At 48.2% G+C, this 27,780-nt stretch overlaps 2 pseudogenes; one reads left to right on the forward strand and one right to left on the reverse strand.

Annotated features, from left to right (window-relative positions):
* On the forward strand, window positions 1–27,780 carry LOC144482158 (X-ray repair cross-complementing protein 5-like; annotated as a pseudogene).
* On the reverse strand, window positions 2,054–2,259 carry LOC144482159 (U2 spliceosomal RNA; annotated as a pseudogene).

Here is a 27,780-nt window from a genome sequence, read left to right on the forward strand (position 1 = left end):
TCATCCTTGACCTGATGCATCTGAAGAAGCCTGGTGGGTTTGACATGTCTCTCTTTTACTGCGACATTGTCAGTGTATCAGAGGATGGGGATGCAGCTGTGCAAGGCGAGGGGTCAGCCAGGTTGGACGATCTGCTTCGGAAAGTGTGGGCCAAGGACGACAAGAAGAGGACCGTCACCAGGTCAGCAGTCACTCAGAGTAGCACCGCGTCTCCTGGGTCCTCGGAGAGTTTCTAATGTACTCCCTGCGGACCTTGGCAGACAGAACGTCCGTGTTCATGCACACAATCTGCTCAAATGTGCGGACGATCTTCATAGATTAGGCACTCAGGGCATGTTTCCACTCGCAGGGAAGAGCGAAACCAGAAGCCGTCAACACCAGGTAGTGACCAGGCCAGGAATGCAGGAGAAATTTCTTTACCCAGAGAGTGAGGGGAATGTGGAACATGGCTACCACAGGGTTGTAATGAATGGTGTAGCTGCGTTTAGGGAGAAGCAGGATGAGCATGAGGGAGAAGATCATTGGCTGGTTACGCTGATAACGCTAAAGGGAGAGGGGAGGGAGAAAGTTCATGGGAAGCGGAAATACTGGCATGCAGCTGTTGGGCTGAATGGCCTGTTTCTCTGCTGCATCTCTTATGTTGAAACATCATAAAGTGCATCATGTTACTTTGACAGGAATCGGCCATACAAAGAATTTAGTACAGCACAGGAACAGGCCCTTCAGCCCTCCAAGTCTGCGTCTGGACACAGGATGCCTTTCTAAACTAAAGACCTTTTGTCTCTACGCGGTCCATATCCCTCCATTCCCGGCCTATTCATGTATCTGTTAAGATGCCTCTTAAACGTTGCTATTGTATCTGCTTCTACCACCTCCTCTGGCAGCGAGTTCCAGGCACTTACCACCCTCTGTGTAAAAAAACTTGCCTCTCACATCTCCTTTAAACTTTCCCCCTTTTGCCTTAAACCTCTGTCCCCTAGTAATTGACATTTCTACCCTGGGAAAAAGACTCTGACTATCCATTCTATCCACGCCTCTCATAATCTTGTAGACTTCTATCAGGTCGCCCCTCAGCCTCTGACGTTCAAATGAAAACAAATCAAGTTTGTCCAATCTCTCCTCATAGCTGATACCCTCCAAACCAGGCAACATCCTGGTAAACTTTTAATGTGGCGACCAGAACTGTATGCAATATTCCAAACATGCCCTAACTAAAGCTCTATACAGCTGCAACTTGACCTGCCAATTTTTGCACCCTATGGCCCAACCGATGAAGGCAAGCATGCCATACGCCATCTTGACCACCTTATCCACTTGTGTTGCCACTTTCAGGGAACTGTGGACCTGTACGCCCAGATCCCTCTGCATGTTAATGCTTCTAAGGGTCCTGCCATTTACTGTGTATTTCTCTACTGCATTGGACCTTTCAAAATGCATCATCTTTGATTTGATTTGATTTGATTTATTATTGTCACATGTATTGGTATACAGTGAAAAGTATTGTTTCTTGCGCACTATACCGACAAAGTATACCATTCATAGAGAAGGAAAGGAGAGAGTGAAGAATGTTACAGTCATAGCAATGGTGTAGAGAAATATCAACTTAATGCAAGGTAGGTCCATTCGAAAGTCTGATGGCAGCAGGGAAGAAGCTGTTCTTGAGTCAGTTGGTACGTGACCGTATCTTTTGGTGGAAGAGAGAATGTCCGGGGTGTGTGGGGTCCTTGATTATGATGACTGCTTTGCCGAGGCAGTGGGAAGTGTAGACAGAGTCAATGGATGGGAGGCTGGTTTTCGTGATGGATTGGGCTCCATTCACAACCTTTTGTAGTTTCTTGCGGTCTTGGGCAGAGCAGGATCCATACCAAGCTGTGATACAACCAGAAAGAATGCTTTCTCTGATGTATCTGTAAAAGTTTTTTAAAATACTTTTCCAATTCAATCAAATCAAATCCAATTCAGAGTCTCAACAAGTTGAGACATTTCAGATCCAGGCTGACAAGGCAGGGCGAGCGACCAAACCACCCTGTCCTGGGCCTGATCTACATGAGCCAAGCTGATTGGAGAAGGGGGAGGTTCCTCCTCCAAGACTTGAGCTCATTTGCATCTTAGCCAAAAGGCCAAGATGCCACTTTAAAAAATTGCTTCATATGAAACATCTGAAGCTTCAGTGTAACCTAATGACCTCACCCAAGTGCGGCCGACCATGGGCTGCCGACCATACTACACTTGATCTTAGCCAAAAGGCCGAGAAGCGATAAGTTGGTGAGAGTCGTAGTGGACATAGCAAATTTCCTTAGTCTTCTGAGAAAACAGAGGCGCATTCGTCTGGATTAAATTCCATCTTAGTCATGATGTGGAGGTGCCGGTGTTGGACTGGGGTGAACACAGTAAGAGTTTTAACAACACCAGGTTAAAGTCCAACAGGTTTATTTGGTAGCAAACACCATTAGCTTTCGGAGCGCTGCTCCTTCGTCAGATGGAGTGGAAATGTGCTCTCAAACAGGGCACACAGACACAAAAATCAAGTTACAGAATACTGATTAGAATGCGAATCTCTACAGCCAACCAGATCTTAAAGATACAGACAATGTGAGTGGAGGGAGCATTAAGCACAGGTTAAAGAGATGTGTATTGTCTCCAGACAGGACAGCCAGTGAGATTCTGCAAGTCCAGGAGGCAAGCTGTGGGGGTTACTGATAATGTGACATAAATCCAACATCCCGGTTTAGGCCGTCCTCATGTGTGCGGAACTTGGCTATCAGTTTCTGCTCAGCGACTCTGCGCTGTCGTGTGTCTTGAAGGCCGCCTTGGGGAACGCTTACCTGAAGATCAGAGGCTGAATGCCCGTGACTGCTGAAGTGCTCCCCCACAGGAAGAGAACAGTCTTGCCTGGTGATTGTCGAGCGGTGTTCATTCATCCGTTGTCGTAGCGTGTGCAAGGCTTTCCCAATGTACCATGCCTCGGGACATCCTTTCCTGCAGCGTATCAGGTAGACAACGTTGGCCGAGTTGCAAGAGTAGGTACCGTGTACCTGGAGACTGTCTGGAGACAATACATATCTCTTTAACCTGTGCTTAATGCTCCCTCCACCCACATTGTCTGTATCTTTAAGATCTGGTTGGTTGTAGGGATTCGCATTCTAATCAGTATTCTGTAACTTGATTTTTGTGTCTCTGTGCCCTGTTTGAGAGCACATTTCCACTCCATCTGATGAAGGAGCAGTGCTCCGAAAGCTAATGGTGTTTACTACCAAATAAACCTGTTGGACTTTAACCTGGTGTTGTTAAAACTCTTATTAAATTCCATCTGCCATTTCTCCGCCCAAGTCTATCCAGACTATCTATATCCTGCTGCATCCTCTGACAATCCTCCTCACAAACATTGGTAAACATAGCAACTATTTTCCACACACACTTGAACAGTGAGTTGAATGACCAGATCTGTTTTTTGGAGGTTAATTTGACAGGACAGAGCTTCCCTGCTCTCCAAAGTAAAGTTTATTTATTAGTCACAAGTAAGGCTTACATTCACACTGCAATGAAGTTACTGTGAAATTCCCCTAGTTGCCACAGCCTGTTTGGGTCAATGCACCTAACCAGCACATCTTTCAGAACGTGGGAGGAAACCGGAGCACCCGGGGGAAACCCACGCAGACACAGGGAGAATGTGTAAACTCTACACAGACAGTGACCCGAGCCGGGAATCGAACCCGGGTCCCTGGCGCTGTGAAGCAGCAGTGCTAACCACTGTGCCACCGTGCCATCCTCCATGTGATGCTGTGGGATCTTTTACATCCAACTGACCAAGTCGTCAGGACCTTGGCTTAAACCCCACCGCCCCCCATCCCTAAACTGCCGCCTTCTTCAACCGCTTAATGTGCATCAGAATGTCTTTGAGTTTCAGCCCCTGTTAAACTCTCTGTTCCGGTGCCGCTTGTATTTGATGTCCTGTTTTTTTTGTGTTTTGTTTTGGCCAGGCTGAACCTGAAGCTGGGAGAAGGCGTGGAACTTTCAATCGGAGTTTACAATCTCGTGCGGAGTGCCAGGAAACCCAGTGCCGTCCGCCTGTACCGAGAAAGCAACGAGCCCGTCAAAACCAAAACCTGCTGGTTTAACGGGGAGACAGGCAGTCTGCTCCTGCCCAGCGACACCAAGAAGGCCCAGGTAAAGGACGGTGAACCTATACCGTGCTGAATTAAAACGTCAACTCCTGCCTGACCAAAGGCAAAACACTGCGGATGCTGGTAATCTGAAATACAAACAGAAAATGCTCTTTCTTAATTCATGAACGAGATGTGAGTTATTGTGCATCCCTAATTGCCCTCGAAAAGGCGATGATGAGGCTTTGTCTAAACCTGCTGCACTCTGCGATGTGAAGGCACATCCACAGTGCAGTTTCATCATGACTTTTGACACAACTGAGTGGCTTTCTAAGTCAATCAGAGGGTAGTTGGGAGTCAGCCATGCAGTTCTGGATCCTCAGACAGGCCAGACCGGGTAAGGACGGCAGATTTCCTTCTCTAAAGAGCATTAATGAACCAGATGGGTTTTTACAACAATCGGGTAATTTCATGATCACAGACTAATTTCCCCTTTATTATACAGCTCTGGCGAAGGGTCATCCAGACTCGAAACGTGGTCTCTTTTCTCTTCTTACTGTGCTTACCCCAGTCCAACGCCGGCATCTCCACATCATGACTACCATTGATGCAGCAAACTGCCGGTTCCAAGTGGAGAGGATCTCCAAGAAGATCGCGCATATCGACACAGACATCAAGTTTCTACAAACATGCAAGAAAGCAGACAAGATACCGAAAGGACTACGGATCACGAACCCACTCAGGTCAACCTATAACACGGGCTATGCTGAGAGACTTTGCCATCGCACCTCTCTCACCCTCCTCAAACACCTCATACACCAACTTTACAGCAAACGCCGCAGCCTGGAAACCAAGATCGAATCCATAGTCTCAACTTGCGCTCAGGATGCAGACCAGCTGCGAAACTCTGCCAAGCAGACGAGACAAAGGAACTACACCATCTACATGCACACCAAGAACAGGAAACTTGAGAAACTCGGCATCACCAGCAGCAGCAACCAAGCCCCCCCCCGATACCACAGTAGAAAACAGCACCACTGCAGGGAAGTCCATTGTCAACTTATCGGACTACACACTTCAGCCAGATGAAATCGAAGTTCTCAGCCGAAGGCTCAACTTTTGCCCCACTACCAAAATAGACGCCATCAGTCTCGCAGCGGACACAGTGGAATTCATCAGGCGAATGAGGCTGCGGGAGTTCTTCCACAAACCCCAAGAGGCCAACAGCGAACACAATGAGACAGCTAATGAACCGGAACAGCAGACAGAGAGACCCGCAGTGCAACCGAAGAGGAAAGAGTCGAATTGGACTCCTCCGGAAGGCCGCTGCCGTCGACTTGACATGTATGCCCAAGCCATCAGGAGGTGCGTCAACACCAAATTCATCAGCCGCACTCACAAGACAGCACCGAACATCACCCAAGCACAACGCAACGCCATCCACGCTCTCAAGACCAACCGCAACATTGTCATCAAACCAGCAGACAAAGGGGCCATCGTCATGCTGAACAGAACGGATTACTGCAAAGAAGTGTACCGACAACTGAACAACGAGGAACACTACAGACAGTTACCCACAGATCCGACCAAAGAACACACCCGTCAACTCAACACTCTGATCAAAACCTTTGATCTGGACCTTCAGAGCACCCTCCGTGCTCTCATCCCACGTACTCCACACGTTGGAGATCTCTACTGCCTCCCAAAAATACACAAGGCAAATACACCCGGCCGTCCCATCGTTTCAGGAAACGGAACCCTGTGCGAGAACCTCTCCGGCTATGTCGAGGGCATCTTGAAACCAGGGAAGAAGGCAGCAGGGAAGCAGCTGTTCTTGAGTCGGTTGGAACTTGACCTCAGACTTTTGTATCATTTTCCCGAAGGAAAAAGGTGGAAGAGAGAATGTCTGGGGCGTCTGGAGTCCTTAATTATGCTGGCTGCTTTTCCAAGGCAGCGGGAAATGTAGACGGAGTCAATGGATGGGAGGCTGGTTTGCATGATGGACTGGGCTACATTCACAACCCTTTGTAGTTTCTTGCGGTCTTGGACAGAGCAGGAGCCATACCAAGCTGTGATACAACCAGAAAGAATGCTTTCTATGGTGCATCTGTAAAAGTTGGTGAGAGTCGTAGCTGACATGCCAAATTTCCTTAGTTTCCTGAGAAAGTAGAGGCGTTGGTGGGGCTTTCTTAACTATAGTGTCGACATGGGGGGACCAGGACAGGTTGTTGGTGATCTGGACACCTAAAAACTTGAAGCTCTCAACCCTTTCTACTTCATCCCCATTGATGTAGACAGGGGCATGTTCTCCTTTATGCTTCCTGAAGTCGATGACAATCTCCTTCGTTTTGTTGACTTTGAGGGAGAGATTATTGTTGCCGCACCAGTTCACCAGATTCTCTATCTCATTCCTGTACTCTGTCTCGTCATTGTTTGAGATCCGACCCATTATGGTGGTTTCATCAGCAAATTTGAAAATCGAGTTGGAGGACAATTTGTCCGCACAGTCAGAGGTGCATAAGGAGTATAGTAGGGGGCTGAGAACACAGTCTAGTGGGGCACCAGTGTTGAGGATGATCGTGGAGGAGGTGTTATTGCCTATCCTTACTGATTGTGGGCTGTAGGAAGTTCAGGATCCAGTCACAGAGGGAGAAGCTGAGGCCCAGACCACGGAGTTTGGAGATGAGTTTTGTGGGAATAATGGTGTTGGAGGCTGAGCTGTAGTCGATAAATAGGAGTCTGACATAGGTGTCCTTGTTATCTAGGTGTTTCAGGGTTGAGTGCAGGGCCAGGGAGATGGCGTCTGCTGTGGACCTGTTGCAGCGATAGGCAAACTGTAGTGGATCCAGTCAATGGAGTGTCAGTCAAGCGGCTTGCTTTGAGTCCTGAATGGTGACAGGCTTTGAGGAATCGGGAGCTGAGTTCATCGCCACAGCGACTGACCTGCTTTTGTAGATGCAGAACGTGGCTGGTCCAGTTAGGTTTCTAGTCATTAGTGACCCCCTCATGATAATAATGGAGCATTCAGCAATGGTAATATTTGAATGTCAAGGGAAGCAGCTGAGATTCTCTCTCATTGGGAATGGTCACTGGTGCTGGTGATGCAAGTGTTACTGTTAGATTTGCCTCCATGTCCCTTTTCCAGTCTTGTCCATTACTTGGTGCCCCTCAGTGACACCATCTGAAGACATGATGCCAGGCTCCACAATATGCTGATGACATCCAAGTCTACCTCATCACTCCCTTATCGGACTGAACAACAAAGAACAGTACAGCAAAGGAACAGGCCCTTCAGCCCTCCAAGCCTTCGCCAATCACTTTTACCTGTCTAACCAACCGCTTATATCCCTCTATTCCCCGTTTGTTAATGTGTCTATCAAGATAAGTTCAATAAAAAAAATCTGGAATTAAGAATCTACTGATGACCATGAAACTAGAGTCATAGAGGTTTACAGCATGGAAACAGGCCCTTCGGCCCAACTTGTCCATGCCGAGCCACACTTGGAATACTGTGTGCAATTCTGGTCACCCTATTATAGAAAGGATATTATTAAACTAGAAAGAGTGCAGAAAAGATTGACTAGGATGCTACCGGGCCTTGATGGATTGAGTTATAAGGAGAGGCTGCATAGACTGGGACTTTTTTCGCTGGGGCGAAGGAGGCTGAGAGGTGATCTTATTAGAGGTCTGTAAAATAATGAGGAGCATAGATCAGCTAGTTAGTCAATATCTTTTCCCAAAGGTAGGGGAGTCTAAAACTAGAGGACATAGGTTTAAGGTGAGAGGGGAGAGATACAAAAGTGCCCAGAGGGGCAATTTTTTCACACAGAGGGTGGTGAGTGTCTGGAGCTAGCTGCCAGAGGTAGTAGTAGAGGCAGGTACAATTTTATCTTTTAAAAAGCATTTAGACAGTAACATAGGTACGATGGGTATAGAGGGATATGGGCCAAATGCAGGCAATTGGGATTAGTTGAGGGTTTTTTTTAAAAAAAGGGCAGCATGGACAAATTGGGCCGAAGGGCCTGTTTCCATGCTGTAAACCTCTATGACTCGAGTCCCAATTGCTTGCATTTGGCCCATATCCCTCTAGACCCATCTTTCCCATGTAACTGTCTAAATGCTTTTTAAAAGACAAAATTGTACCCGCCTCTACTACTACCTCTGGCAGCTTGTTCCAGACACTCACCACCCTCTTGTGAAAAAACTGCCCCTCTGGACACTTTTGTATCTGTCCCCTCTCACCTTAAACCAGTGGTTCCCAAACGTTTTTCACTGGGCCGCACTTTCGGAATAAAAATTTGCTCGTGCCACACCAAATTTTTTATTGATAAGAAATACATCCAAAATAAAAACAACTCCGAGCAGTGCTTGATTCATAACATAGAACACAACTACTTTATAATATGATCATGGGGCATCCAGAAAGTATAAAACAATGCTTGTTTAAACCATGTTTAAATGTTTCTTTGATTGTCCTTGAATCTTCCCACCACTCTTGCCATCCTCTCTCGCCGCACCAGTGTGGCGCGCCGCACCCTTTGGGAACCACTGCCTTAAACCTATGCCCTATAGTTTTAGACCCCCCTACCTTTGGGAAAAGATATTGACTATCTAGCTGATCTGTGCCCCTCATTATTTTACAGACCTCTATAAGATCACCCGTCAGCCTCCTACGCTCCAGAGAAAAAAGTCCCAGTCTATCCAGCCTCTCCTTATAACTCGTCAATTGTTGGAAAAACCCATCTGGTTCACTAATGTCCCTTTAGGGAAGGAAATCTGTCGCCCTTACCCGGTCTGGCCTACATGTGACTCCAGAGCCGCAGCAATGTGGTTGACTCTCAACTGCCCTCCAAAGGGCAGCTGGGGATGGGCAATAAATGCTGGCACTCAGTGACACCCGGGTCCCACAAATTAATGAAAAAAAAAGCACAACCTTGTGTGATTTATTTTGTTGTGATGTGTTGGTACAAAGGCCCCAAATAAGCCCCAGTGTCAGGGTTGAAAAGGGCTCCTTCCATTCCTTTATTATTGTCACAAGTAGGCTTACATTAATACTGCAATGGAGTTACTGTGAAAATCCCCTCGTCGCCACACTCCGGTGCCTGTTCGGGTACACTGAGGGAGAATTTAGCACAGCCAATGCACCCTAACCAGCATGTCTTTCGGTCTGTGGGAGGAAACCGGAGCACCCAGAGGAAACCCACACAGACACGGGGAGAATGTGCAAACTCCACACAGACAGTGGCCCAAGCCGGGAATCGAACCCGGGTCCCGGGTGCTGTGAGGTAGCAGTGCTAACCACTGTGCCACCATGCCACCCTCAAAAATAAGCCAAATTTCAAAAGTCAATCCCCTCATGGTCTGTATCATCCTGGGGAATTGCCCTGGACTAACATCATAACCTGGTGTTCTGTCTGTGGGAGGGTGCCTGGAACTGAACTCCATGAGGTGTGGCCAGCGTTCTGTGTGAGCGCTGTCGTAATTCCGTGCCCCGGATGGTGCACTCCAAATCCATGAACTTGACCCTGACAACTGCGGATACACACCTCACCATGGTTCAGTTACTGCTCCTGCTAAACATTAGGCTGTATGATTGACTGAAGAATTAAATCCTTTGACAGGAGTCAGTGCCTTCAAGCTGAGTCGTGCTAGCGAGGCTGTCGGCGGAAACTTACGGTAATCATTTCTCTTCCCAAAACTGCACTTTGATACATTTTGAAATGACCAATTGGGTTCTGCTCCTGGTGCAGTTGCTGAATGCACCACGTGTTGTGTTGTTAAACTATAAACACGAGTGGGGTGGCTCTGGGGAGGGTGGTTAAAACTGATCTCTGTGCTGCCCATTATTCAGCCTTTACGAGGCCTCTTAAACTCCCAAGATGGTGTCAGTGACATGTGTACACATGCAATGGGAAGAATGCAGGGCACCATATTTGTAAAGGTATTAGTATCTCGGGGCAGCGAGGTGGCACAGTGGTTAGCCCTGCCACCTCACAGTGCCAGGGACCCGTGTTCAATTCCCAGCTTGGGTCACTATCTGTGTGGAGTCTGCACGTTCTCCCCGTGACTGTGTGGGTTTCCTCCGGGTGCTCTGGTTTCCTCCCACAGTCCAAAAGATGTACTGGTTAGGGTGCATTGGCCGTGCTAAATTCTCCCTCAGGTAAAGAAATTAAAATATTGAGAGATATGGGAGCTAGTCTGTCTCCAATAGTAAGAGATGAAAATATTTGCACTCCTGAAATATTGCCCGAGAGAGTGGTAATCTGTGGAATAAATGGAGAGAGGAGTATGTCCCCTGTGTAAGATAAGGCTAGAAAGTCCAATCAAGACTGGGTAAGTGATAGTGGGAGTGATGGAAAACTTGGCTATTCCAGGAATACAGTTTATCCTTGGAAATGATATCGCTGGTTCACAGGAGGGACTGATGCTCATTGTAGTGGAAAAGCCAAAAGAAAACCAGGGAACTGAGGAGTTAAAAGAAAAATACCCTGGAATTTTTCCAGATCGTGTGGTGACAAGATCCCACAGCCATTAGTTAAAACAGGAGTGGGAGAACAAAAGAGAAAGATGAAGGAATTGAGGTCCAGCTAGCTGACACTCTGATGAGATGGTAAAGGAAAGACCTAAGCAGGTAGAGGATCAGGCAGAGGTGTCTAGCTCTAAAAGATTAATGGAGTTATAACAAAAAAATGAGGTGATAAAGGATTTATATCATAAAGCCGACTCGGAAAAGGAATCAGAGTGTATTCCAGAATCCTATTACCTTAATAGTAAAATCTTAAGGTGAAAATAGAGACCTTGGCAAGTTAGTGCAGATGAGAAATAGGCAGAAGTTCATCAGATTGTGTTGCTGGTAGAATACAGACAGGAAGTATTGTGGGTAGCACAAGAGTTACCTGTAGGAGGTCATCTCGGGGTGAGGAAGACTCAGGCTAAGATACAGAAGCATTTCTATTGGCCTGGACCACATAAAGATGTGATTGAATCTTGCCGTACCTGTCATACGTATCAGATGGTAGGAAAACCACAGGCAGTGATAAAACCAGCACCTTTGATGCCACTTCTCGCATTTGAAGAACCTTTTACACGGGTTATCATTGATTGTTTAGGTCCCCTCTCTAAAACCAGAAGTGGGAACCAGTATTTTTTTAACCGTAATGAATGTGTCTACCAGGTTTCCAGACGCAATTCCATTATGGAATGTCAAGGCAAAAAAGGTTGTGGGGGATTTGCTTGCTTTCTTTACCCGTTATGGATTTCCCAGGGAGATTCAGTCAAACAAAGAGTCCAATTTTACTGCTAAATTATTTAAGAGAGGCAAGGACTGATTAGGGACAGTCAGCATGGCATTGTGAGTGGAAAATCATGTCTCACAGATTTGATTGAGTGTTTTTGAACGGGTAAACAAGAAGGTAGATGAGGGCAGTGCAGTTGATGTTGTCTACATGGACTTTAGCAAGGCCTTTGACAAGGTATCGCACGGTAGGTTGTTGCATCAGGTTAAATCTCACGGGATCCAGGGTGAGGTAGCTAAATGGATACAAAATTGGCTTGATGACAGAAGCGAGAGGGTGGTTGTAGAGGGTTGTTTTTCAAACTGGAGACCTGTGACCAGCGGTGTGCCTCAGGGATCGGTGTTGGGTCCACTGTTATTTGTCATTAATAAACGTGGGCAATTGGGATTAGCTTAGGGGTTTAAAATAGCATTAATTCAAAAACTCTGCTTCCACCAGCATTTCAAGAGAGACTTCCAAAGACACTGAACCCCCAGAGAGAAAATGTTTCACCTTTTCTCCATTTTAAACGGGTAACCACTTACTTTTTAACAGTGAGTCTCTAGTTCTACGTTCTCCCACAAGAGGAAACATCCTCTCCACATCCACCCTGTCAACACCCCCTCAGGATCTTATCTGTTTCAATCAAGTCGCCTCTTATTCTTCGAAACTCCAGCGGATACAAGGTTCACCTCTCCAAACCTTGCTCAAAACACCACCCACCCATTCCTGGTATTAGTCCAGTAGACATTCTCCGAACTGTTTCCAATGCATTTACATCCTTCCTTAAATAAATAAACAAGAGGAAACATTCTCCCACTATCAAAAACTTTTCATAATTTTAAAGATCCTATTAGTGATGGTATGGATCATCGCTTATCCCGCCACCAGCGTCACAGATTGTTGGTTCGTTTATCTCATTGCCATTTATGGGAGCTTGCTGTGCACATGACACGTTCCTCCCTGTTTCAGAACAGTGAGCATGCCTTCCCTGGCTGTGAGGTTGGTAGGGACGGCCTGAGGTCCTCAGTAATCAGGAGTTATGTTGAGCTGAGAGTGAGACTGCGGGCGGCAATGCAACTGAATACCAGGAGATGGCAGAGGCGGACAAGGCTAGTTTGAGGATGAAATTGCAAGGCCAGGAGCTGGGGGGAGACACAATCCTGACAGTAAAATGCTTCAGCGGAACTGAAGAAAGAAAGAGGACCTTTTAAGTATTAACATATTTGCTCACTTAAACAACTCTCCATTTCTGACATAATCTCTCTCTAACCCACTTTGAATCATAGAATCCCTACAGTGCAGAAGGCGGCCATTCAACCCATCGAGTCTGCACTGACAACAATCCCACCCAGGCCCTATCCCCGTAACCCCATGTATTTACCCTAGCTAATCCCCCTGACACTAAGGGGCAATTTAGCATGCTTAATCCACCTTACTCGCACATCTTTGGGCTGTGGGAGGAAACCGGAGCACCCGGAGGAAACCCATGCCGACATGGGGAGAACGTACAAACTCCACACAGACAGTGACCCAAGGCCAGAATTGAACCCAGGTCTCTGGAACTATGAGGCAGCAGTGCTAACCACTGTGCCACCGTGCCACCCACGGTACGGTGAGGTTGGGAGTGTGTTAATCTTATTTGAATGGCAGCTTCAATACAGCTTGTCTTTCATTCTCAATAAACACATGTACCATTTCCTGGAATCCTTTGCAGTGTAATTAAGAATGTGCATTTTGTTGCGTTAAATCCTGTTTCCATTTGTTCATTCTGCTCCAGATAGTTTTGAGTGCAGTTGCTAACTGTGGTGATTAACACTCAGTATGCTTGTAATTATTGGTGCTGGGGAAATGGGAAACTTTCCCCGTTTCAAATACCCAGAGTACTGACTGGGGGGAATGGAGGGGCAATCTCACTCACTCGATTTGGGGGTGCTTCAGGGGGCTCACACTCTTAACTCCATTTCGGTCGGCTGTGGTTTCAGTCCCACTCCAGAGGCTTGGGTGCAAAAGGCGAGATTGGAGCTGCTGCATCTTGGACGAGACAGTAAAGGGAGGCCATGTATCTGCCCTCTCAGGTGGCATTCTCTTTGGAAGAGTCATCCGGGGGACTTCTAGCCAAGCCCTGAACCAACATCGCTAAAACCTGGTCATCTGCTGGCTGTTTTGTGGGATCTTGCCATGCCCAAATGAGTGACTGTCTTCCTTACATTATAATAGTGGCGACACTTCAAAAGTACGTTGCTGATGGTGGGTGTCCTGATGTTATGAAAGGTGTTGTGTAAAGAGACACCTTACAGTGTTATTCCAACCCTGTCTTGGGTCAGGGAGAAGCGAGGTGAGGATGTTCTAAAGATATTGATGACCCACCATTCTTCCCCACTGAGATATTCAATCGGGCGGCACGGTGGCACAGTGGTTAGCACTGCTGCCTCACAGTGCCAGGGACCCGAGTTCGATTCCTGGTTTGGGTCACTGTCTATCTGGAGTTTGCACGTTCTCCCCGTGTCTGAATGGGTTTCCTCCGGGTGCTCTGGTTTCCTCCCACAGTCCAAAGATGTGCGGGTTCGGTGGATTGGCCTTGCTAAATTGCCCCTTTAGTATCAGGGGGACTAGCTAGAGTAAATGCATAGGGTTATGGGGATAGGGCCTGGGTGGGATTGTGGTCGGTGCAGACTTGATGGGCTGAACGGCCTCCTTCTGCACTGTAGGGATTCTCTGATTCTATCATTAGTCAAAACCTCTGAATTACTCATCCAGGAATATAACTCCCCTGTTATTGTATCCCTTGTGCGTACTGTACAGAGAGAAACAAGAGTTAATGTTTCAGGTCGATTACTTTTCTTTACAACTAGCCCACGTTAGACATGCCACAGGGTTCAAACAGGTACAGAAGGAAGGTATGCACGGAGGGCTGGAAAGAGTGAAAGGGGAGGCAGCAGAGATTAAATAACAGAAGAGACAATGGTGCAAGGCAAAGATAGAATGGTAATGAGATGAGTAAATAAAGAGAAAAATAACTTGTATTAATTAAAATAGCGCCTTCCACAACTTCAAGATGGCCCAAAGCACTTCACAGCCAATGAAGTACTTCTGAACTTTCCTGCAGACAAAAGGAATATGCCCAAGCCTTGCACCTGTTTTGAATTATCTGGCAGCTTGAGGAGCCTATAGCTCCCCATTGCTTTCTCCATGGCAAGACCTCGGCCAATCAGAGTCGACTTGTCAACCAATCAACACCCTTTTCTCCTGTGGTATAAATTGTCACAATTGTTTGAAATTTGACCTTCTGGGGTTTGTCCTGATGAGTGCAAGACAAAAAACTTCGACAACCTGTCTCCTTGTTCAGCATTGGTTTCGAAGTTTAGCCACTGCTGTAATGTAGGAATCTTACTACTTACATTTGACTCTCTGCATCCCTTTCACAAATTGATTCCCTCCCTGTAACTTGCTTTTTTATTTTAAAATAAGGATCAGTACGAGGTATCATTTTTATTTTCTGCTCTGTCTTTAACTGGTTACCTGTTTAAAGTTAAAAGTTTATTTATTAGTGTCACAAGTAAGGCTTACATTAACACTGCAGTGAAGTTACTGTGAAAATCCCCTAGTCGCCACACTCCGGCACCTGTTCGGGTAACACTGAGGGAGAATTTAGCACGGCCAATGCACCCTAACCAGCACGTCATTCGGACTGTGGAAGGAAACTGGAGCAACCGGAGGAAACCCACGCAGACACGGGGAGAACGTGCTGACTCCACACAGACAGTGACCCAAGCCGGGAATCGAACTCGGGTCCCTGGCGCTGTGAAGCAGCAGTGCTAACCACTGTGTCACCGTGCCGCCCCGTTTCTGGGATACACATCACCCTTCTTCCAATGTCCTGAATATTTTGTACCATCGTAATCCAGACAGCCAGTGGGAAGAGGCTTCCATCCCTTTGCTCTTTTTATACCAAGATTAACTTTCCATTTTTCAGTCAGACCTTCACTGGATTAGCTCTTTGAAGAAGAGGCATACGGACCCGAAATGTTAACTCTGCTTCTCTCACCGTGCACCTGCTGAGCTTTTCCAGCATTCTCTGTTTTTATTTCAGATTTCCAGCGTCCATAGTATTTTGCTTTCACTTCATTGAGTTTATCTGCTTGATGTGGTTACATGACCATCTATATTGATGGATTATTCCACAAAATATGCCCAGCCTAATGAACAGAGCGTGCTTGAGCCTCTGTGTTCTTTAACAAAATAACACAGAGGCTGAGTTACTGATGACGGTGATCACTCATATCACACAGTGTGACCTCATCCAGAAGAGGACCGTTAGGGCGGCACGGCGGTTAGCACTGGCGCCTCACAGCGCCAGGGACCCGGGTTCGATTCCCGGCTTGGGTCACTGTCTGTGTGGAGTCTGCACGTTCTCCCCGTGTCTGCGTGGGTTTCCTCCGGGTGCTCCGGTTTCCTCCCACATTCCAAAGATGTGCGGGTTAGGTTGATTGGCCATGATAAATTGCTCCTTATTGTCAGGGGCACTATCAGGATAGATACATGGGGCTACAGGGATAGGGGCTGGGTGGGATTGTGGTCGGTACAAACTCAATGGGCTGAATGGTCTCCTTCTGCACTGCAGGGATTCTATGATTGCCCATCCCCAGTTGCCCTTGAGAAGGTGGTGGTGAGCTTCCTTCTTGAAATGCTACAGTGCATGTGGTGTAGGTACACCCACTGTGCTGTTAGGGAGGGAGTTCAGGGATTTTGACCCAGCGACAGTGAAGGAACAGCCAATATATTTCCAAGTCAGGATAGTGAGTGGCTTGGAGGGGAACTTGTAGGTGATGGTGTTCCCAGGTATCTGCTGCCCTGGCCCTTCTAGATGGAAGTATTTGTGGGTTTGGAAGGAGCTATTGAAGGAACCTTGGTCAGTTCCTGCAGTGCATCTTATCGATGGTACACACGGCTGCCAATGTGTCCGTGGTGGAGGAAGTGAATGCTTGTAGAAGGAGTGCCAGTCAAGCGGCTGTTTTGTCCTGGATGGTGTCAAGCTTCATGAGTGTTGCTGGAGCTGCAAGTGGAGAGTACTCCATCACTCCTGACTTGTGCCTTGTCGATGGTGGACAGGCTTTGGGAGGGTCAGCGGGTGAGTACCTCGAAAGATGTTGCTCTTTCATATAATTTAAGCCTGTTCTTGTTCTTTTTGGTTCCCAGGTTTATGGACAGAGGCAGATTGTTCTGGAGAAAGAGGAAACCGAGGAATTGAAGAGATTTGATGGCCCAGGCTTGGTTCTCATTGGTTTCAAGCCATTGTCACTCTTAATGAAGCACCACCACATCAGATCCCCACAGTTCATTTACCCAGATGAGACGCTGATAACAGGTAACCCTCAGCCGCTGTCACTGCTGCCCTTTGGCCAAGTGGGCATGGCTCTACCCAGGGTATTTAGAGAGCACAGGGTCCAAACTTCATCCCCCTTCTCCTCAGTTAGCTGATGGTTCACAAGACAGATTCATGCAGATAATGATGGGAAACCCTGCAGTGGCAGCGAGAAGTGTTAAAACGTTAGGAGCTAATGTTCCAGCATGAAGGAATCCTACTGGAGAGAGAGAGAGTGACATTTTATATATTTACAATGCAGCCGTAATACAGAGCAGATGCAAATATGTTATCAGATAGAATACCCCTCCTCTAGAATCCCCCTCCCCTAGAATACCCTGTATAGAATACCACTATCCTAAAATACCCTGTTTAGAATACCCCTACTCTAGAATCCCTCTACCCGAGAATACCCTGAATAGAATCCCTCTATCCTAGAATACCCTGTCTAGAATATCTCTATCCTAGAATACCCCATAGAGAATCCCTCTACCCTAGAATACCCTGAATAGAATCCCTCTATCCTAGAATACCCCGTAGAGAATATGTTATCAGATAGAATACCCCTCCTCTAGAATCCCCCTCCCCTAGAATACCCTGTATAGAATACCACTATCCTAAAATACCCTGTTTAGAATACCCCTACTCTAGAATCCCTCTACCCTAGAATATCCTGTATAGAATACTTCTGTCCTAAAATACCCTGAATAGAATACCTCTATCCTAGAATACCATTTATAGAATACCTCTATCCTAAAATACACTGAATAGAATTCCTCTACCCCAGAATACCTCGTAGAGAATACCTCTACCCTAGAATACCCTGTATAGAATACCTCTACACTAGAATACCCCGTGTAGAATCCCTCTACCCGAGAATTCCCCATATAAAATACCTCTATCCTAAAATACCCCATATAGAATACCTCTACCCTAGAATACCCCATTTAGAATACCTCTACCCTAGAATACCCTGTATAGAATACTGCTACAATAGAATACCTCTATCCTAAAATACCCTGAATAGAATCCCTCTACCCTAGAATACCCCGTAGAGAATACCATTACCCTAGAATACCCTGTATAGAATGCCGCTACCCTAGAATACCCTGTATAGAAGACCCCTGCCCTAGAATACCCTGAATAGAATACCTCTACCGTAGAATACCCTGTATAGAATATAACTACGCCAGAAAACCCTGCATAGAATACCACTGGCCTAGAATACCCTGAAGAGTATACCCCTATCCTTGGGAGCTGTATCACTGATTGTTTGATGCAACCTGAGCATTATTATATCTTCAGAGATGAGAAGATGAATTTGAGCTCATTGTACCTGGTCCACTTCCTCTCATTACAGCATGCGGTTACATACTGAATGGCGTTAATGTGTTCTCTCCACTGCTCTGGATCATAGATCACGCCAAAGATTTCTCACACTTTGAATCGAGGAGTCAGATGCTGAATCGTGGGCAGCACGGTAGCACAGTGGTTAGCACTGCTGCTTCACAGCTCCAGGGAACTGGGTTCGATTCCCGGCTTGGGTCACTGTCTGTGTGGAGTTTGCACATTCTCCTCGTGTCTGCGTGGGTTTCCTCCGGGTGCTCCGGTTTCCTCCCACAGTCCAAAGATGTGCGGGTTAGTTTGATTGGCCATGCTAAAATTTCCCTTACTGTCCTGAGATGTGTAGGTTTGAGGGATTAGTGGGTAAATATGTAGGGATATGGGGGTAGGGCCTGGGTGGGATTGTGGTCGGTGCAGACTCGATGGGCCGAATGGCCTCTTTCTGTACTGTAGGGTTTCTATTCTATTCTATGAATCCTATTACCCTGGTTAGAAACATAGAAAATAGGAGCAGGAGGAGGCCATTCAGCCCTTCGAGTCTGCTCCATCATTCATTATGATCATGGCTGATCATCCAACTCAATATTCTGTTCCCATCTTCCCCCCCATATCTTTTGATCCTCTTCGCCCCAACCAAGTGCTATATCTAACTGCTTCTTGAAAACATTCAATATTTTGGCCTCGATTACTTTCTGTGGTAGCGAATTCCACATATTCGCCACTCTCTGGGTGAAGACATTTTTCCTCATCTCTGTCCTAAATGGTTTAGCCTGTATTCTTAAATTGTGATCCCTGGTTCTGTACGCCGCCCCAACCCCCCGCCATTGGGGAACATCCTTCCTGCATCTACATTGTCTCGTCTTGTTAGAATTTCAAGTTTATTTATTTGTGTCACAATTACATTAACACTGCAATGAAGTTACTGTGAAAATCCCTGAGTTGCCACACTCTGGCGCCTGTTTGGGTACACCGAGGGAGAATTTAGCATGGCCAATGCACCTAACCAGCACGTCTTTCAGATTATGGGAGGAAACCCACGCAGACACGGGTTTCTATGAGATTCCACCCCCCCCCTCATTCTTCTGAACTCTGGTGAATATAATCCTAACCGACTCAATCTCACCTTGGGAATCAGTCCCGCCATCCAAGGAATCAGCCTGGTAAACCTCCGCTCTACAGCAAGAACGTCCTTCCTCAGATAAGGAGACAAAAGCTGCACACAATATTCCAGGTGTGGTCCCACCAAGGCCCCATATATATGCAACCAGACACCCCTGCCCCGTACTCAAATCCTCTCGCTATGAAGGCCAACATTCCATTTGCCTTTTTCACCGCCTGCTGCACCTGCATGCTTAACTTCAGCGACTGGTGCATGAGGACACCCAGGTCTCATTTCACATTCCTTTCTCCTAATTTATGGCCTTTCAGATAGTAATCTGCCTTCCGTTTTTGCTACCAAAGTGGATAACCTCACATTTCTCCAAATTATACTGCATCTGCTGTTCATTTGCCCACTCACTCAACTTGTCCACATCACACTGAAGCATCTCTCCATCTTCCTCACAGCTCACCCAGCTTTGTGTCATCTGCAGATTTGGAGATATTACATTTAGTTCCCTCGTCTAAATCATTAATTTATCTGTAGTGAATAGCTGGGGCCCCAGCACTGATCCCAGCGGTACCCCACTAATCACTGCCTGCCATTTGGAAAAAGACCTTGTTTATTCCTACTCTTTGTTTCCTGCGGCCAACCAGTTTTCTATCCATCTCAATACACTACCCAATCCCATGCACTTTAATTTCACACACTGATCTCTTAAGTGGGACCTTATCTGAAAGTCCAAATAAACCACATCCACTGGCTGCCCCTCATCAACTCTACTAGTTACATCCTTGAAGAATTCCAGTAGATTTGTCAAGCATGATTGCCCTCGTGTAAATCCATCTGACTCTGTCCTGTCCAGCCGCTGTTTACCAAGTGCTCTGCTATTAAATCCTCCCCCACTACCGACGTCAGGCTGACTGGTCTATAATTCCCTGTTCTCTCTCTGCCTCCCTTTTTAAATAGTGGGGTTACATTAGCTACCCTCCAATCCATAGGAACTGTCCCAAAGGCTATAGAACCTTGGAAGATGAATACCAATGTACCCACTATTTCTCAGGCCATTTCCTTAAGTACTCCGGGGTGTAGATTATTGGGCCCTGGGGATTTATCAGCCTTCAATCTCACTTTCCCCAACACCATTTCTCTACTAATATTAATTTCCTTCAGTTCCTCCCTCTCCCTAGACCCTGTGTTCCCCAACTTTTCTGGTACGTTATTCGCGTCCTCCTTTGTGAAGACAGAACTAGAGTATGTATTTAGTTGGTCAGCCATTTCTTTGTTCCCCAATATAAATTCCCCTGTTTCTGACTGTAAAGGACCTAGTTTGTCGTTAACAATCTTTTTCACCTCACACACCTAATAGAAGTTGGATGGCAGGGTAGCACAGTGGTTAACACTGCTGCTTCACAGCTCCAGGGGCCTGGATTCGATTCCCGGCTTGGGTCACTGTCTGTGTGGAGTTTGCACATTCTCCTCGTGTCTGCGTGGGTTTCCTCCGGATGCTCCGGTTTCCTCCCACAGTCCAAAGATGTGCGGGTTAGGTTGATTGGCCAGACTAAAAATTGCCCCTTAGTGTCCTGAGATGTGTAGGTTAGAGGGATTAGTGGGTATATATGTAGGGATATGGGGGTAGGGCCTGGGTGGGATTGTGGTCGGTGCAGACTCGATGGGCCTAATGGCCTCTTTCTGTACTGTAGGATTCTATGTTTCTAAACTTTTACGGTCAATGTTTATGTTCCCCGCAAGCTTACTCTCGTACTCTATTTTCCCCTTATTAATTAGTCCCTTTGCTGAATTATAAACTGTCCCAATCCTCAGGTCTACAGTTTTTCTGGATCATTTGTATGCCTCTCCCTTGGACCTTTAACTATCTCTAATTTCCCTTGTAAGCCTTGGTTTGGCCACCTTTCCAGTTTTATTTTTGTGCCAGACTGGATTAAATAATCATTCTTTCAATGTTTGCCGTTGCCGATCCACCATCGTCCCCTTAAATAACATTTCCCAATCTATCAAAGCCAACTTGTGCCTCATATTCATCGTAGTTTCCTTTATTAAGATTCAGGACCCTAGTCTCAAAATCAACTCCCTCACTGTCCACCTTGATGAAGAATTCTATCGTGTTATAGGGGATGAAGTAACAATTTGACTTTATCGTCGCCACTTGCTAAGCAGCTCAGAGAGGTCAGCCCCCCTGGTCCTTTCCAGCAGCCTTTGGGCCAGCCCTGGTGCCAGGTGCTTATTGTTCTGAGCTGTGTTTATGCTTCACATTCCCAACAGGAAGCACCACTTTATTCAGCGCACTGCTCACCAAGTGCCTGGAGAAGGACGTGTATGCTGTTTGCCGCTACACTCCCCGGAGGAACACCCCACCCCGATTTGTGGCGTTGGTCCCACAGGAGGAGGCGCTGGATGATCAGAAAGTGCAGACCATCCCTCCAGGTCAGTGACACTGTCTCTCTCGGATCGCTCACTGACTGGGTGAGTACACTTGATTTGTCTCTCCTTTCTGACTGAGTTATGGTCACACCAGTGCCACAGAATCTCCGGCACCTTTTCTGCCTGGCCACATATGATAATTATTCACACACTATTTGTCTATGGAGGGCATCGTAGCTGTTGCCTATCCTACCCCCACTCACACACACACACACCAAAAAGCACACATATACACACCACACGTATACACACCACACGTATACACACCACACGTATACACACCACACGTATGCACATCACACGTACACACATCTCATGTACACACACCGCACGTACACACACCACACGTACACACACCACACGTACACATACCACACGTACACACACCACACGTACACACACCACACGGACACACATAGCACACATTTACACACATCTCAGATACACACACGCACCACATGTACACAGACACACCACACATACATGTACGCACCACACGTAGACGCACGCACCACACGCATGCACGCACGCACCACACGTATGCACGCGCACCACACGTACGCGCGCACCACACGTACGCGCGCACACCACACGTACGTGCGCACACCACACGTACGTGCGCACACCACACGTACAAGCGCGCACCACACGTACAAGCGCGCACCACACGTACAAGCGCACCACACGTACACAAACACCACACTTACACGCGCACCACACATACACGCACACACCACACGTACAAACGCACCACACATATACGCACACACCACACGTATGCGCGCACCATACGTACGCACGCACCACACGCACACGCACCACACGTACACGCACGCACCACACGTGCACGCACGCACCACACGTGTACGCATGCACCACACGCACGCACCACACGTACGCGCACGCACCACACATATGCACGCACACCACACGTACGCGCGCACACCACACGTACAAGCGCGCACCACACGTACAAGCGCACACCACACGTACAAGCGCACACCACACGTACAAGCGCACACCACACGTACAAACGCACCACACGTATGCGCGCGCCACACGTACACACACATATATACACACAGTGGAGCCTGGCTGATTGTGTGCAGCTCCAATGCAGAGAGGAACTGAAACCAGATATTTGATTTGATTTATTATTGTCACGTTTATTAGTATACGGTAAAAAGTATTGTTTCTTGCCCGCTATGCAGACAAAGCATACCGTTCATAGAGAAGGAAAGGAGAGAGAGCAGAATGTAGTGTTACAGTCACAGCTCGGGGTGTAGAGAAAGATCAACGTAAGAGAAAGATAGCACCACAGCCTGGGCTTGGACTCAGATGAACTAACTTCAGATTTCTATAGTTCAGAGTTACAGCGGATACATGTTACAGTGGATGGATGAAAATTGAAGATTACATAATAACTGCTGAGAGGAAATTGATCCAATCTATAAAGGGGAAAAGATTGCAGGGCTGGGGGAAAGAGAAGGCTCTTGAGACGCATTGGATAAGCTCTTTCAAAGAGCCAGTATAGCCATAATGGGCTGAATGGCTTCTATGCAGTGTCATTCAATGAATCATTTACCATCGCTGTAGTCCTGCATTACATTGGCAGTGCAGTGATTTTAGACGTGGGTCTTCACTTGTGGTTTCCTCCCTGGGAACAGTAACCTGACGATAGGCAGAGTTTTTTAAGCGATGTTGATTGAGGGATGAATACTGGCCAAGACACCAGGGAAAACTCCCCTGCTGCTCTTCAAAACAGGGTCGTTAACATCCACCTCCGAGGGATGTGGGGATCGCAGTTTTCTGTCACGTCTGAAAAGCATTAAAGTACGCGAAGAATCCAAACACCCCACGGAGCTGCAATCACCACTCACGCACTCACCCAGGGACCTGGGTCAATTCCCAGCTTGGGTCACTGTCTGTGTGGAGTCTGCACGTTCTCCCCGTGTCTGCGTGGGTCTCCTCTGGGTGCTCCGGTTTCGTCCCACAGTCTGTGCGGGTTAGGGTGGATTGGCCGTGCTAAATTCTCCCTCAGTGTACCCGAACAGGAGTGTGGCGACTGGGGGATTTTCACAGTAACTTCATTGCAGTGTTAATGTAAACCTACTTGTGACACTAATAAAATAAACTTTGAAACTTTAAAACTTTACTAGTCGTAGCTTTGACCTGATTTCTGCAAAAACGCGAATGTTCATCCCAGGTCATCCCATCAAACGCAACTCCTGAGTCGGGCAGAGTGGGCGTGTGAAATGCTCACCGATTCCTGGTACAAACAAAACCTTTCCGTCGTTTTCCCATCAGGATTCCACCTGATTTTTTTGCCTTACGCCGACGGTGTCAGGAAGATCGGCTTTACGGAGAAGCGAGTGGCCAGCGAGGATCAGATCGAGAAGATGAAATCAGTGGTGCAGAAGCTCCGGTTTAAATACAGGTCAGTCGGAGGTTCCAGCGATACTTTCTGCGCCATTAGAGGATCACTGTCTGTGCGGAGAGTCTGCACGTTCTCCCCGTGTCTGCATGGGTTTCCTCCGGGTTCCTCCCACAGTCTGAAAGTTGTGCGGGATTGGCCGTGCTAAATTGCCCCTCAGTGACCCAGATGTGTAGATTAGAGGGACTAGCGGGGTAAATAGATTGGGTTACGGGGATAGGACCTGGGGTGGGATTGTTGTCGGTGCAGACTCGATGGGCTGAATGGCCTCCTCCTGCACTGTAGGATTTCTATGATTTCCCCTGTGCAGATGAACAGGAAATTTCTGCAAATTCTCCTTAAAATAAAATGGTGACCATTTCTATCCCTCTGGATTAGGCCTGAGAGCTTTGAGAATCCGGTTATTCAGCGGCATTTCCGTAATCTGGAGGCACTGGCCCTCGATTTGAAGGAACCGGAAGAAGTTGAAGATTTGACACGTGAGTATCCTGCTGTACAGCTCGTACCCACTGCCCAGCAGCAAAAGGAATTAATTTGATTTGATTTATTATTGTCACATGTATTAACACACAGTGAAAAGTATTGTTTCTTGCGCACTATACAGACAAAGCATACCGTTCATAGAGAAGGAAAGGAGAGAGTGCAGAATGTAGTGTTACAGTCATAGCTAGGGTGTAGAGAAAGATCAACTTAATGCGAGGTCGGTCCATTCAAAAGTCTGACAGCAGCAGGGAAGAAGCTGTTCTTGAGTCGGTTGGTACGTGACCTCAGACCTTTTCCCGACAGAAGAAGGTGGAAGAGAGAATGTCCGAGGTGCGTGGAGTCCTTGATGATGATAAGGAATGATAGTGATTATGATAAGATAGTGATTGTAAAGACTAAAAAAGCCCAGCTTTCACACGTAGTCTGTAACAGAGCAGTATATCGGGAATATTTCCCATTGGATTCAGGGCCCCGGGGCAGGTATGAATATTGGGTAATTGTTGAATCCAGTTGTAATGCTCCCTGGGGGGCAGAGAGGGGTTGCTGGGGGCATGAAGAGGGGAGACATATGGCAAAGTGGGGGGGGTTAGGGTGGGGGAACTGGGGGATGCGGAGAGGAGAGTCAGTGTATCAGCAAATGCATACTGTGGCAATTACAGTAATTGCCTTATTGAAGACAGGCGATGGTTATTGACTCAACCTCTGAAAGAGTATAAATGGACACAGCAGGAACAGATACTGTGGGGGAATCAGAGGAGCTTGTATCTGTACTGAGCTGTATGTAGAATAAACTTGCTGAAGGAAAAAGACCAGCTGCTGTATTATTCCTCCACTGTTAATAAGAGGGAGCTCGGGGCGGGGGGGGGGGGGGGGGGCGGTGCAGAGCTCAGGGGAGGTGGGGGCAGAGGTGGGGGGAGGAGCAGATAGGGGGGAGAGAGGGGGAGCTGGGGGGAGAGGGGGAGCTGGCAGGGAAAGGGGGAGCTGGCGGGGAGGGGGAGCTGGGGGTGTTGAGCTCCAGCTGACAAAGGGGCAGCGCTCCGAAAGCGAGTGGCATTTGCTACCAAATAAACTTGTTGGACTTTAACCTGGTGTTGTTAAACTTCTTACCGTGTTGGAGAAGGGCAGCTGAGGGGAGTGGGGGCGAGAGAGAGGGGGTGCTGGGGAAGAGAGAGAGGGGGTGCTGGGGGAAGAGAGAGGGGGTGCTGGGGAAGAGAGAGGGGGTGCTGGGGAAGAGAGAGGGTGGATGCTGGGGAAGAGAGAGAGGGGGTGCTGGGGTAGAGAGAGAGTGGGTGCTGGGGAAGAGAGAGAGGGGGTGCTGGGGAAGAGAGAGAGTGGGTGCTGGGGAAGAGAGAGGGGGTGCTGGGGAAGAGATAGGGGGTGCTGGGGAAGAGAGAGGGGGTGCTGGGGAAGAGAGAGGGGGTGCTGGGGAAGAGAGAGGGGGTGCTGGGGAAGAGAGAGGGGGTGCTGGGGAAGAGAGAGAGAGGGTGCTGGGGAAGAGAGAGGGGGTGATGGGGTAGAGAGAGGGGGTGCTGGGGAAGAGAGAGAGGGGGTACTGGGGAAGAGAGAGGGGGTGCTGGGGAAGAGAGAGTGGGTGCTAGGGAAGAGAGAGGGGGTGCTGGGGAAGAGAGGGTTAGCTTGGGGGGAGAGGAGAGGGGGAGCTGGGGGGGGTAGAGGGGGAGCTTGGCGGGGGGGAGAGGGGGAGCTGGGGCGGGGAGAGCTGGGGGGGGGAGAGGGGGAGCTGGGGGGGGAAGAGGGGGAGCTGGGGGGGGGGAAGAGGGGGAGCTTGGGGGGGAAGAGGGGGAGCTGGGGGGGGAGAGAGGGGGAGCTGGGGGTGGGGAAGGGGGGGGAGAGGGGGGGACCTAGGGTTGGAGAGGGGGAGCTGGGGGGAGGGAGAATTGGGGTGGAGAGGTGGGGGTGGAGATGGGGAGTGGGGGTGGGGAGAGGGTGGAGGTATACTGTGAAATGTCTGACACTGGGAAGTTCCGAAGAAGAAAAGGACGTTGGCGTGTTTGTCCATAGATCTCTGAAGGTGGAAAGGCAGGTTAATAGGGTGGTGAAAAAGGCATATGGCACACTCGCCTTTATCAATCGGGGTATAGATTACAAAGCAGAGAGGTCATGATGGAGTTGTATAGAACTTTGGTGAGGCCGCAGCTGGAGCACTGTGTGCGGTTCTGGTCGCCACATTATAGGAAGGATGTGAACACACTGGAGGGGGTGGAGAGGAGATTCACCAGGATGCTGCCTGGGACGGAACATTTAAGTTATGAAGAGAGATTGGATAGGCTTGCGTTGTTTTCTCTGGAGCGGAGAAGACTGAGGGGCGACCTGATCGAGGTGTTCAAGATTATGAGGGATATGGACAGGATGGATGGGGAGCAGCTGTTGCCCTGAGTTGACGGGTCAGTTACGAGGGGACACAAGTTAAAAGTGAGGGGTGGGAGGTTTCGGGGGGATTTGAGGAAAAAGGTTTTTACCCAGAGGGTGGTGAGGGTCTGGAATGCGCTGCCTGGGAGGGTGGTGGAGGCGGGATGCCTCACATCCTTTAAAAAGTACCTGGATGAGCACTTGGCACGTCATAACATTCAGGGCTATGGGCCAAGTGCTGGTAAATGGGATTAGGTGGGCAGGTCAGGGCATTTCATGCATCAGTGCAGATTTGGTGGGCCGAAGGGCCTCTTCTGCACTGGAGGATTCTGTGATTCTGAGCTGGGGGCAGAGAGGGGGAGCTGGGGGCAGAGAGGGGGAGCTGGGGGGCAGAGGGGGAGCTGGGGGAGAGAGGGGGAGCCAGAGGGGAGATGGGGTGCTGGGGGGGAGGAGGAAAGGTAGAGAGGTGGAGAAGGGGGCTTGGAGAGGGAGAGCCGTGGCGGGTGGGGGTGGGGGCGCGGGGGCTGGAGGGAGCGTGGGGGGAGAAGCTGGGGCGGGGGGAGAGAGGAAGCTGGAGAGGTGCAAATAAATGACTTTGATAGAGAGCGTAATAGGGGAAATCGTCTTTTCCCCACACAGTGCCAAAGAATGATGTTATGGACAGGAGAATCGGACAGCTGGCATAGGAGTTCCTGGAGCTGGTTTATCCCCCGGGCTATAACCCAGGTGCAAAGAGCCAACAGAAGAGGAAGCTCAGTGAGTACTGCGGCAAGGGGAGCAAATTAAACGTTGTGTCAGTAAATGCTCCGCGTGGGATACAAGTGAGCCACACGGACACGGAAATCTCTGCTCAATTCTCTCAGAACTGA

The sequence above is a fragment of the Mustelus asterias genome (genome assembly GCF_964213995.1).
Source record: "Mustelus asterias chromosome 26 unlocalized genomic scaffold, sMusAst1.hap1.1 SUPER_26_unloc_40, whole genome shotgun sequence".
Lineage (NCBI taxonomy): Eukaryota > Metazoa > Chordata > Chondrichthyes > Carcharhiniformes > Triakidae > Mustelus > Mustelus asterias.